The sequence below is a fragment of the Pteropus vampyrus genome, unplaced genomic scaffold (assembly GCF_000151845.1).
Source record: "Pteropus vampyrus isolate Shadow unplaced genomic scaffold, Pvam_2.0 Scaffold100, whole genome shotgun sequence".
Taxonomy (NCBI): Eukaryota; Metazoa; Chordata; class Mammalia; order Chiroptera; family Pteropodidae; genus Pteropus; species Pteropus vampyrus.
Window position 1 is genome coordinate 1573804 of NW_011888881.1, and position 11929 is coordinate 1585732.

Below are 11929 nucleotides of genomic sequence, written 5' to 3' on the forward strand. Positions count from 1 at the left end.
GTCCACCCAGTGAGGGGTGCAGACCCTCCCAGGTCGGGGTCCAGTAACTCACTGGTGTGGCCCAGCTGGTGGCAGGTGCGAGAAAGCGCCCGGGGACTCTCAGAGCTGCCGCTGTCTGAGCTCCACCCCAGGGAGCCTGATGGAATTGGCACGTGGTGTTCGAAAGCCCCCGGCCGATTCTCCCCCGCAGCCAAGGTTGAGGGGGGACCACTGCCCCTGGTGCCCGGCCGGCCGTAGACTGCGCGGGGCCAGGCGCGGCTTTGCGGCTGGGTGAGTTCCGGCCAGCAGTGGCTGTGAGTCGGGGTGAGCTTGGATCTCATTGCACACACGGCCTTAGGACGCAGGCAGGAGCCCCGGGGAGAAGTGAACGCGCCGTGCCAGGTCACTAGCGGCTCTTAGAGCATTAAACTAGACCAGGGGGAGGTCGCAGGAGTCTGTGTCCTCCCGGCACGGGGCCTAAGTGCCTGGCGCTGGGGTGTCTATCTGGCGGCCAAGTGGAGGGACCGTGTTGGGATAAAATCACTCGTCCGGTGGAAGTCATTTGGGAAGAACCGAACCCCATCTGTGGCCCAGTTCTGCAGGTGGTCACGTGACGGCGACTTGATTTGTTGACTGCCTTTGTCCATAAATTACCAGTAAACGCTTCCAGGTTGTGAGGTGCTTAGAACCTGTGGGGAAACCTGGCTCAGAACCCGCTTTCCTGCAGGCTCTGGGTGTCGGCCACACTGCCTCCGTCCCCTGTGTAAACAAACCCTGGCCCGGTGCACACAGGCGGGACCCGGGCAGCTCTTCCCCGTGACCTGCTGCCCAGGGCCACTGAGGCCCCTCCACATTGGGACCCGGGCAGCTGGGAGTCACTTTCCCAAGCATCCCTCCGAAGCTTGTGTAGCATACTTTAAACTTTTTTTTTTTTTCTCTCCAAAAACAAAGGGAAAACAATCTCTCTTTTGGAAGAGATTTCTAAATGCCTTTGCACATGCAAGTATATTTCGAAGTCGAAGTCGCTGCCATGTTTAGACACGGTGCGCGGGGCAGCTGGGCAGCTCGGAGGCCTTCCTCGTCCCCTTCCTCACGTGCCTTTGCGCCCTGCCGTGTCCCACATGCACCAGGAAACGTGAGACGCTGGCGAGCAGCCGGATGGGCTGTGGAGTCTTTATCTGAGCCATCAGCAGAGCTGCATTTAGTCACGTGGGTTTGCTGTAGCTCCCATTGCTTCCTTGCCGAATCCTTTCTTAAACTGTGTCGAGAACCATCATAACGTACTGTGCTTAAGTGGGAACCAAAGGCCTATTTATGCGACACTCCCTGTGGCTTCTGGTTCCGTGGTTTTGTGAGCTCCCTTTGTCGCCTGCCACCCTACCGACTAATAACGTGGGCCCTACGACCAGGCTTCCTGGGTTCCAATCCAAGTTCCCCTAATTCTTAGCTATGTGATGTGTGACAGGTGGCTTAACCTCTGGGAACCTTGGTCTTCTCATCTGTAAAGTGGGAGGTGATAACGGTTGTACGTCACCCACTTATTGTGAAGATTAAATGTGTTTTGAATTTAGTGCCGAGGGGCTGGGTCCTTGGTTAGGGGCTTGGTAAAGCCTTATTATTCTTACCTTTTCATTTCTAGCACCTAGTACAGAGCCTTGGTACTCCTAAGTGGTGGCAGAAAGGCGAGGAACTATATGCGACTCTTTTCTCGATATGAGAATAATTATACATTGCTCCTCTTTTTGTCTTTAAACGCTGTTGTGGATAGGGCTGTGCCTATGGACCCCCAGGGCCTAGATTCGAGGCCTACTTTTTTCAAGTACGAGCCGAGTGAATTGGTAGATGACAATTTTTCTGAGATTGTTTCCTCATCCGCAAAAGCGGGGAAAATAATTCCTTCCCTATAAAGGCCCTAGGATGGAAGATCCCGTGGGTAAAGAGCCAGACGGAGTACTCGGTACCCGAGCCTTGCTCAGTGACGGGTAGCATTATTTTTCACAGCAGATGCAGAAACCGTTGGATGCACTTCTTTCTGATGGATAAAATTACATTTCCAAGTGAACTGCTTTCCTTGTCATTCCATTGACTGTGTCCCCTGCCCCTAACTTCATCTGTAGGAGCAAAAGACCGGCTGCACATCTGTTCCACGCCAGCCAAGTCCTTTTCATTATCCGAATGGCGTCCTCTCGGTGATGGGGAGAGCCGGGATGCACAGTCATTCAGTGGCCTCCGTCCTTTTTGAATGTGGTGCCATTCGAAGCACCGGTGTCTGTGGCAGGTGAGGCAGGACCCCCTTTCTCCCCGATTAGCATCGGCTCCGCCCCAATCTTGCAAGAATAGGGAAGGCAAACGTGCGACTGACACCGGGACTAGAAACTTTGCAGGTCGTGATTTCCTTTCTCTACGTGATCTTTTCCTCTTCACCCTCCATCCCCACTTCCCCCTACTAGACACTGCGGCGTCTCCCAAAAGAAAAGTGGAAACCGACAGCCAGGCTCTGTTCCGACCCCAGGATCTCTGCTGTTCTCAGTGCCACCTCCAGGGTGTCGGAGCAGAAACAGGATGTGGGGCTTTGGGGGGATACGGTAGGCTTCAGCGTCGCCCGTGCCACATATTGTGCGAACCCCTTTTCTGGACCGGGGCAGCGGTCAAGTTCTCGCCCCCAAAACCTGATCTTCTCTGTTCTTCTCGGCCCCAGAGTCTTGATCTTGGATGGGCGCTACCAAGTCTGAGAGGTTTTTAACCCTGTTCAAACTCCTTAATTTCAGAGAAAAGCTGTTTGAAGGGAAACTCACAGTTTAAGGTGTGTGGGGGGGGCGGGGGCGGAGTTTGGGCCGGAAGGGGAGGAGAAAGGAAGCATTGTGACGTCATCCAGGTGAGCTGGGGCGGAGGCCAGAGATGGGGCTGAGTGTGGATGCTCCAGGTAAGTGTCTTCCTTGTCCTGTGTTTCCTCTTTCTCCCCCATTCAAGCTGGTTTCAAGCACAACAGTCCACTAACGCTTGTGTTTTATGAAAACGAGTATTCAGCCCAAGAAGCGTTAAGGCCCTACCAAGTACCAGCTGCTGGCCCGCTGATGGGGTGGAGGAGGCAAGGTGCATTAAACACAGTCCTCTTTGCTCTCAGGAGTCTTAGGGTTTCACGGAAAAACAGACCCACATTATAGGTAAAGTAGCCAACGTGAATAGAGCATTTACTTTGTGCAAAGCGCTTCCCACGGATTATCTCAATCCATGTACCCCGCCGTGGGGTGTAGGCACCGATGTCCCCATCTTGCAGCTAAGGAAACGGAAGCCCTAGAAATTGAGTAACTTGCCCGTCATCCGTTAAGTGTCACTTCTTAGAATGATTATCATTCATTCCACAAACATTTACCAGACACCTCCTATGCACCAGCCATTCATACTCCGAGGAGGACAGATACAGACGTTCTCAAGGAAGTCAATACCTATACACAGCGAAGGTCTCTAAGGAACTAGTTTAGAGCACTCTGTTGCCCACACAGCAGCTGTTTATATGCAGGTAGGAGTGAAGCAGGTGAAATGTCCTCCTATGAAGTGCGAAAGTTGCTCCTGCAATCAGTGGTTGGCTGGGCAAAGTAGATGAGGACGCTTTTCATGGGCCTTCTCTGCGTGAGCTTTGAAACGCCTCCTCAGCCCAGGGAGCATCTGTCTTACACCGGGTGCCATTTTGGCTGACAAGGGTTGAGCATCTGGCCCCAAGTCCCATGACCATGACTTGCGTCAGAGTCAGGCCAGAGGCCTCTCCAAAAGCCCAGGACCAGTGCTTCCCCCTCCTCTGCCCCATGGACCTTTTCCCACACCTGGGATCAAGCCAGGGCCCTCGTCACCTCCAGTCTCTGAATGAGAATGGACCGAGTTATTACCATCATGCCCAGGCTCTTCCTAGCTTTAATTTAGGACCATTTAAATGAGGAAGAAAGCCAAGTGGGAAGATGGACGCCTTGGACTCTGACGACTGAGTGCATTTTTAGCCACTGCCAGGACAAGCTGGGGGGCACGCAGTGCGTCGCCTGCAACACGGTTCGAATCGTGTTTATGGACGAGGGCCTGCTTGGCCTGGGGCCGTCGACCCAGCCTCTGGCCCCTCGCCAGAGTAGCATGTTGGCTGAAGACTCCTGACCATCCAGCCTCTGACCTGCTTAAACCAACGACAGCCTGGAATCGTGGTCTCAGGAGGACAGGTGGCGACTGTGCTGCCCGGCTACGTGTGGCAAGCCACTCTAGGGCCTTTTTATTTTTACCAGACCCTTCTTTCCCAGTCCTGGAGCGCTCGCACGTCAGCCCAGCTGCTCGGGAGCCGACGGATGAAGCAGACGGCTCGGTTCACAGGGAGAGTGGGGTTTTGCATCCCATGCAGGCTTTCTGATGCGGCCTCGAACCTCCCAGCAGCTCCGAAGGGCGCCTCAACTACAAATGGCATTTTTAATGATCGTGTGATAAGTAGTTGAGTGCCAGCAACCTACTGACTCGTCTTGCTTGCGAGTCAGGTCGAGGTAGGACATGGGTCTCCGCAGACGTAGGGAAACTGCCAACGTTGGGTGAACAGCCCCCTCTGACACGAGAACGGGTGTCCGGCCCAGCGTCCGCCTTCGGCCGCTCTGGGACCGAGTGCGGGGGTCATTTCATCTCTGCAGGCCTCAGCTCTCCATCCATTAAATGGTGTTTAGGTGACTTTCCAAGGTCCTTTCCAGCTCGAAGCTTGGCCATCAGGCTGGTTAACATAAGACGAGAAGCCTTTGGTGTCCCGGAGCCTCGCGTTGTCCAGAAGCTTCTATTGCTTTGGGATTCCAGGTCTTCACCGAAGTGAGACGAATGGGCAGAAAGGAGCAGGCCGTCCTCTGAGGCCAGATGAGGCTAAAGCCAGATGCTGGGGCATCCGGTCGAGGGTGACCATAACCAGCTCAGCGGCTCGGTTTCCTTGCAAGCCACCCCCCCAGCTGCACGTTGTCGTAATTGTTGCTAAGCGACATTTTTTTTTTTTTCCCTTTTGGCGAGGCATGCGAGGAATGAGCCCGTATCATATTGAGTTTTAAATACCCACATGCGAAGGGGAAGGGCCTCACTTAAATCTTGTTTGTTCTTTTGATTCTAATCCGTGATGGGCCTTTTGCAGTGAGGGTACAGGGCTTCGTTTCTGCCTGTCTTGTGAAATAAGGCAGAAAAACCAGTCTATTTAAGGCACCTGGCAAGTATATGCCTTGAGGCGTATTGAAGGTTTTGTGTGTGTGCACTCAGCTGCTTGCTTTGTAGGAGAGTCTCTTGCAACTCGTAGTGTGTTCTCAGAATCAATTCAAATTTAATAAAAAGATTGGTAGGTTTTTTTATAATCCTCATTTCAGATTTACCAGTTTGTCTCAATCTTGCACCAACAGACTCCACTTACAGGGAAGAACACTGTAATTTAAGTCAGTTTCCCAAGCAGCACAGGACGCTCACAGCGTGTTACACAATCACGGACTGATGCCTGCTGCCTGCTTTTGCCAGAGCCCCGCGCACTGCCTCGTGCCCCTCGCTGGGTTTCTGCCTGCTTGCTCGGAGCTTCCAGATGCTTGCCTGCAGGCTCTGGACACCCTGCCTGCGGGCACAGGAGAGCCGGTGCTTACCTGGATGTGCTGGACAGCTTCCTTTCTGGATACCTGAGTCACCCATGGAAAGGGGACCCCAGACTCCCGTTTTATGTCCGTGCACCTGGAACGATTCATTTGCATTCGCTGACGGAGAACCGATTTCAGCTCTACGTGTGTAGGATGCTGTAGTGCATCGTCATCTAGTCGAATCTCAGCATTGCTGACGTGCGTCGGATGCTTTAGTACCTCGTCATCTAGTCGAATCTCAGCATTGCTGACGTGCTTTCCTCCACCGAGGGCAGGTGTGGCGGGGTCACGTGTCAGCTGTGACGTGGTCCCGAAGGCAGACCGCAGAGGCTGAGCGAGGACTTTCGGCAAAGGCTTTTATAACGCTGTCTCCAGAGCGCTGATGAAGATGTGCGGCGAATCGCCAGAGCCCCTGACGACTCTCTCCCTCCTGCTCTTGACGAGGGAATCAGAGAGGTTTACGAAACCCCCCGAGTCAGGGGTCCGTTCTGCTAGAGCTGGGGCGGGCGCGCACTCTGACCCCCCACGCTCTCATTCAGGCCGCATTTGGGCCATGGATTCAAAAAAAATTTTTTTTGGCTTCATCACCATGTGTAATTAACGATGATCTGTCTTCTATAAATGCAAATATACCGAATGCCTCATGTGGTTCATACATACGTTAATCTGCTTATCGAATTCCTGGAGTTCCCTTTCCATCTGTTAGTCTTTAACCCTCGTAACCACCCAGAGGCAGCCGCAGCGCTGTAGAAGCTTCTCCCCCTAGTATAGATGAGGAAACTGACACGCGAGATGCTGTGTTTGGTTCAAGGTTACACAGGAGTGGCAGAACCAGGATTTGAACCCAGACCGTGACATAGAAACCTGCCCTGAATTGCCCGTAGCAGGGCAGTGGCCTTAAAGTATTCCTTCACTAAGTTATTGGATTTCTTAATCAATTTCTTCCTCTGCTACCCCCAAATATGTCATCCTGAGACGCGCTGTCACGGGAGCAAATGTCTTGATAGACGAGAGCCCCACGCGGACCGCCCGTCCACGTGTAGCGTTTGTCACGCTGTCCTCTCTTTCTGTCGTCTCAGCTGTGTTTCGAGGCACCTGCAGGGCCAGATCTTGGCCTGCACACCTGGCCTCATGCTGGCATGAGGCTGGTCCTTAGGTAAAAGCCGGTTGGAAAGGAATGAGTGCTTTTTTCTAAAGTGGTTTACACTGCTCCTGGTTCGAGCAGTGCTTTTTTGTTGACAATTTAGGTCATCTGATGGCTGAATGTTGTTTTTTTTTTCCCACGGATGCCTTATGCTGCCCTGTAATCCCTCTCCAAACAACCTGTGTCTGGTACTTCTGAAAAGGTTTCTTGTGCTTGACCTGTCTTCTCCCGGGAGAGTGGATCAGCCTCGCCCTCTGAGGGCGTCTTCTCTGTGACCCCCAGTATTTGTTCTTTTCTCTCTCACACCTCTAGTTTTGAGGTTCCTGGGCTTCACTCACCGTGCGAGCATGAAAAACAAGCACCTAAGCACGGCCTCCTTGGCGGCCGGCCCTCCGGCAGGGTTGTGGCCTGGATTCGGTCTAGCCCGTCAGAGCGCCTCTGTGCTGAGTGGTGGCATCTGCCCACCTTACATGTGGGCGCCCTGAACCCGGGGAGCGTAGTAACCAAGCTGGACCTGGGACTCGAACTCGCATCTGCGAGGCTCCGAGGTCTCCGCTCAGCCATGCGAGTGCACGAGTGGCCGTGCTGCCCAGACGTCTGAGTCCACCGCTAACAGGGCCTCTTGCGCCCAGTGGGGACGGAGCCGAAGAGGCGACTAGGAAGACGCTCTCAGAAGGTCATGCTCGTGCTGGACAGCGAGCGCCGAGAGCCTCCCGTTTGGGACGAGCCCCAGCGGCAGCCCTTCTCTCCCGAGGGGCTGCCGTGGCCGCCTCGCTGGCGTCTGCATTCTCCTCTTTGCCCCCTTCGTGGTCCCCTCCAGCCCCGTCCACCGCGGCTCGAGGCGTCAGCGCAAAGCTGAAGATGCCCTGTGGCTCTCGGAGCCCTCGCTCCCCAGCGGTGCTTAGGGTGCTGGACACACTCTGGGGACTGGCAGGGCCCGGCCCGAGCCTCCCTGCCCCCCGCCCCGGCCCCGCCGCAGATGCCACTCCAGGTTCCGTGCCCCAGCCAAGCCCGCGGTGCCTCCTGGCTGCCAGCATCCTCGCTGTACGCCCTGGGCCAGGCCCCCTTCCTTTGTGACAGGGTCTTCCCCGCTCGGTCCTTCCTCCGGGACCCGGTCTTTCTAATGCCCCCCTCATCCGTCAAGCCCCAGACATCCCCTCCGAAGCAGCTGTGCTGCCCGCCGCGTCGGATAAGCCGCCCTCCTGCGCACAGACTCTGAAACCAGACCGCGTGGGTTTGGCGCTCGGCTCGGCTGTGCTCTGTGCTGCCACGTCACCCGGGACACGTTATTTAACCTCTCATGCCTTCCTTTCCTCACCTCTCGTCTGGGGACATCACGAGACGTGCCTCGCAGCGTTTCTGTGAGGATCGGGGGAGTCAGTCCACGTTAAGCACTTCACGGAGTCGCCGGCCGCAGGTCACGCCGTGAGGCGTTTGCTCCCGTTGCTGGCTTACGACTTTGCTCTTGCCCCACTCACCTGCTGGGAGGCTGGAAACACCTGTGCCCCTGGCCTGTGGTAGGCACTTGGGTATTCGTGGGGTGACCTAGAAAACACATCTGAGGCGTTGCCCCTGGAACCCAGACGTGCGGAGGGACCCCCTGGCATCCTGTGAAAACGCACGCTCTGACTCGGGTCTGGCCGAGGCCTGAGCACCTGCATCTCTGACCCGCGGCCAAGCCGACCCCCAGCCCTCAGGACAGTGGACGGTGGTCTTCCCTTATTTTTAGGCCGTCCTAGAGATGAGGGATGTTCTGATCCCAGAAAAGGAGAGAATTAGGGCCAGCGGATGAACGCGAGAGGCAGAGTTTTGGATTCCAGGAGTTGCTTCTGACTGAGACCTGAGGGTTTGCTCCCGGAAGGAGCCTGCGTCAGGTGACCGAGTTTCCCGTCATTCCGGGGGACCAGCCACCTGTCAGGGATTGGAGGGAGCGAAGGTCGGCTCCGGGACGGGGTGAGCCAGGTGGTCCCTTGGGCTCTAAGTGTCTGCGTGTTCCCACGGTAGGTCCCGCTGTTCCTCCTGGTTTAGCTCCCTGCGGAAGCCCCGTCTGTGGTGGGGGCCGCTGTGACGGCGAGCAGCTGGGGCCACAGCAGAAACGCTCTCCCGACGAGCAGCTCTCGGGGGGGCGCCAGCCGTGTCCAGTCCGGCTGGTAGAGAATGTTGCAGAGTAGCAGAGGGACGGAATCGTTGAATGGTTGAAAAGGTGAACTAATATTTGAAAAAGCAAACGCAAAGGTCCTGCCGAGTCTGGCTCTGATGAGGAGGCCAGGTGTCGTGGTCGGGAGAGCTGGCTCTGGGGTCATGGGCTCAGGTCCCTGCACCCCCCTTACCGGCTGTGTGACCACGGGCCAGGTACTTACCCTCTCCACCTGTTGACAGCAGTGCACAATAGTATGGGACCGAAGAGATTGCTTTTGGATGGGGCGATGCATGTAAACAGCGCAGTTAGCGACGGGCCTAGCTCAGCCTAAGCGCTCTGTACATAGTGGCTGAGCAGCCGATGTGTCTAAATTTGCCATCAGCATCTTTTAGGAAGATCAAACACAGCCCTTGCCATCTTATAAAGCACGGATGTGTCTGTCTGAAGGTTTCAGAGTGCAGAGCATGCAGAGGTATTTGTAGCTAGACACGCTTTCATCTTTCTGAATTTCTTGGATTTTATTGAATGTCTCTCCTGATCAAGAGGGAGCTCTGGCTCCTGTGGCCCTTTGAAGGGGAGACATCAGGCCTCCTCTGCACGTGCACGGGCCTCGATCAGTTCCTGATGGGGCGTTTGCTCGCCATGGTGGCCCTTGCTCACGGATAGAAGCACAAGCCTCCTGGAGAGAGGAAGCCGTGGGTGTCTGAACCCAGGCAGCAGGCATTCCAGCCACTCCTGACAGACAGGAGGACGACAGTGCCAATCCGCCATGCTCCGGAAAGCCCCGCTCCCTCCCACCGCGTGTTTCTGGTAGGTTCCTGCCAGTCGGCCTGCAGAGTGACATTCTCACCCTGGTTTTGAGGACAGTTGAGCTCCCGGGAGAAGAGACGTGCTGGCCAAGAGTGGAGGCCTCTCTCCAAGGCGAGAGGCCCGCACGTCCCGTAGGAGCAGACAGTGTGTGTGCATCCCTTGGCACTGGTTTGGGGAGGTAAGTGGCGAGTGGCCCCAGGTGCAGGAAGAAGAATGTGTCCCTTCGAAGAGTCAGTCTTTTCTTCCTTTGCAAAAGCTGTCGCTGGAGGTTAGTGTAGAAAAACTCCAATCCGAGCAGTTGTAATAAATGAGAAAAACAAATCGAGCAATTATTCCCCTGATTGAGATTTGAAAGGTCTTTTTCTCATCTGGCATTTTTCTGAGTACATGTGAGTTCCAATTTAGGTGCTTCTGAAATGTCTGGATGTTTTGTGCCTGCTAAAATTATATGTGTCTAAAAATGTCCTCGGGGATGACATGTATCCATCAGCTCGCTTGGACTTGTGCTGTAACTGTTCCCAGAAGCCTAGCATCGTAGGTAAAGGGAGAAGGTAGAATGGCCCGGCACAGGTTTAGCCATTAAGTGGAGGCCTCTTGCTTGAGAACTTTGTTTCAGTCTCGTCGACAAAGAATACTGGGCTTTTGTTGCCATAGTTTCAGTGAAAAATTTGACCTTAGCTACAATAACAGACTGTTAGAAAGAACTAGCTAATCGGTTTTCTAAAATTAGTGTGCTCGCGAACATAAACCAGTAGGAACAGGGCATTTCATTAAATATCAGACGAGGACGTAAAAGCCCAGGGCAGTGCCGTCCCTTGATCTGAGCAGGGGGAGGAAGGGACCCATAATTGTCCTTTGCTGATCTCTCGTAAACTAGGAGAACTTTTTTTTTTTTTAAACGTCAGCATTGGCTTTATTTTCGGATCTGTCAGGAGCGAATGCAGAGCGCTCGTGAGGAGAGCAGAACAGAGTCAGCATTGCTTGAGGTTGTCCCCGCGGGGCGCAGACTCACGGGCAGGACACGACAACGGAGCAGGGCCGGCGGTGACACGGACGCTGTCGGGATCCCGAAGTCGCCTGGGGAGAGGGACAGGCGTTTTTTGGAAACTTACGTCCCGGCTGAGTCTGGGCACTTGGAGCCACTCGGTTCTAGACGTTCGTTCCTTTGGATGCTTAATGTGTGATCATTGGCCCCTCACCCCGACTTCTGGGTTTAGCTGTGTTCTCCTGCTGTAACCCTCACCGTCCATGAGTCACCGAGTGCTGATTTGGCCCCAGGCGGTGACCTGCCCGTAGAGCATGTAAAGCTCGGTGTGTCTTGTCACTTACCGATAAAGAACCCCTGCAATAGCTCGTCTTCGTGGTGGTGGCTGAAACGGTGCCGGTGTTGTGCCAGGCCGGAGAGGCGTGGTGCCATTTCCAGGGTGAAGTAGGGCGTCGTGGCTTCGTGGCTTCAGGACATGCGTTCAGGTCCCCAGTGGGCGTTCTGGCCTGCTTTCATCATCACCTGCCCTAGATGCGGCCAGGGTGCAACTGAGCTCGTTCGTCTGCCAGATTTATTACTGATCAGAGACGGCCCCGGGGGCTTCCGAAACGTCCACGTCGGTTCCATGTCGATACGTTTCCACTCTCAACTTCACATTTATGATTTCAGCTTTTTTTTTTCTTTTACCTTAAAACAATTCTTTAATGGAATTTGAAGTGCGGAATATATTTAAGATAATTGATTTGACTTTTGTCACCATTTTGCGTGTTTCTGTATTGCCACCTTAACTATCGCGATAGAAGATATGTCCTTGGCAAGACTCTTAGAAAAAGTCCCAAAGGTCATTGGATCGTGTGAGCTTCTGGACCGTTTACAGGCTCATCATCTACCTGGACAGGTGGAAGTGGCCGCTGCCCTCACGGAGTTTGCAGCCTCAGGCGGAAGGGTGGGTGGGGACCACTCGGAGGGTTCTTCTTGCGGAAGGTCGAATCCTACATGAGCTTTTCTTCTCTCCCTGGGCATCGTGTCCGTCTGCTCCATCGGGTCGCCGCACCCTAATAATTTGAATTCATCTTAATCGCTTCAGAAAAACGCGGTTGGAGAGCTTGCTGGAGAAGCGGCAGCATACATTTTGGGGAAGAGGTCGATGGGTCAGGTTGGTGAAACCGTGAGCCCAGCAGGACTCTTGATCCTGGGTGGTAGGCAGCCAGCGAGAACTGGCTTCAACAGGACGCGGCTTTTACCGGCTCACGCAG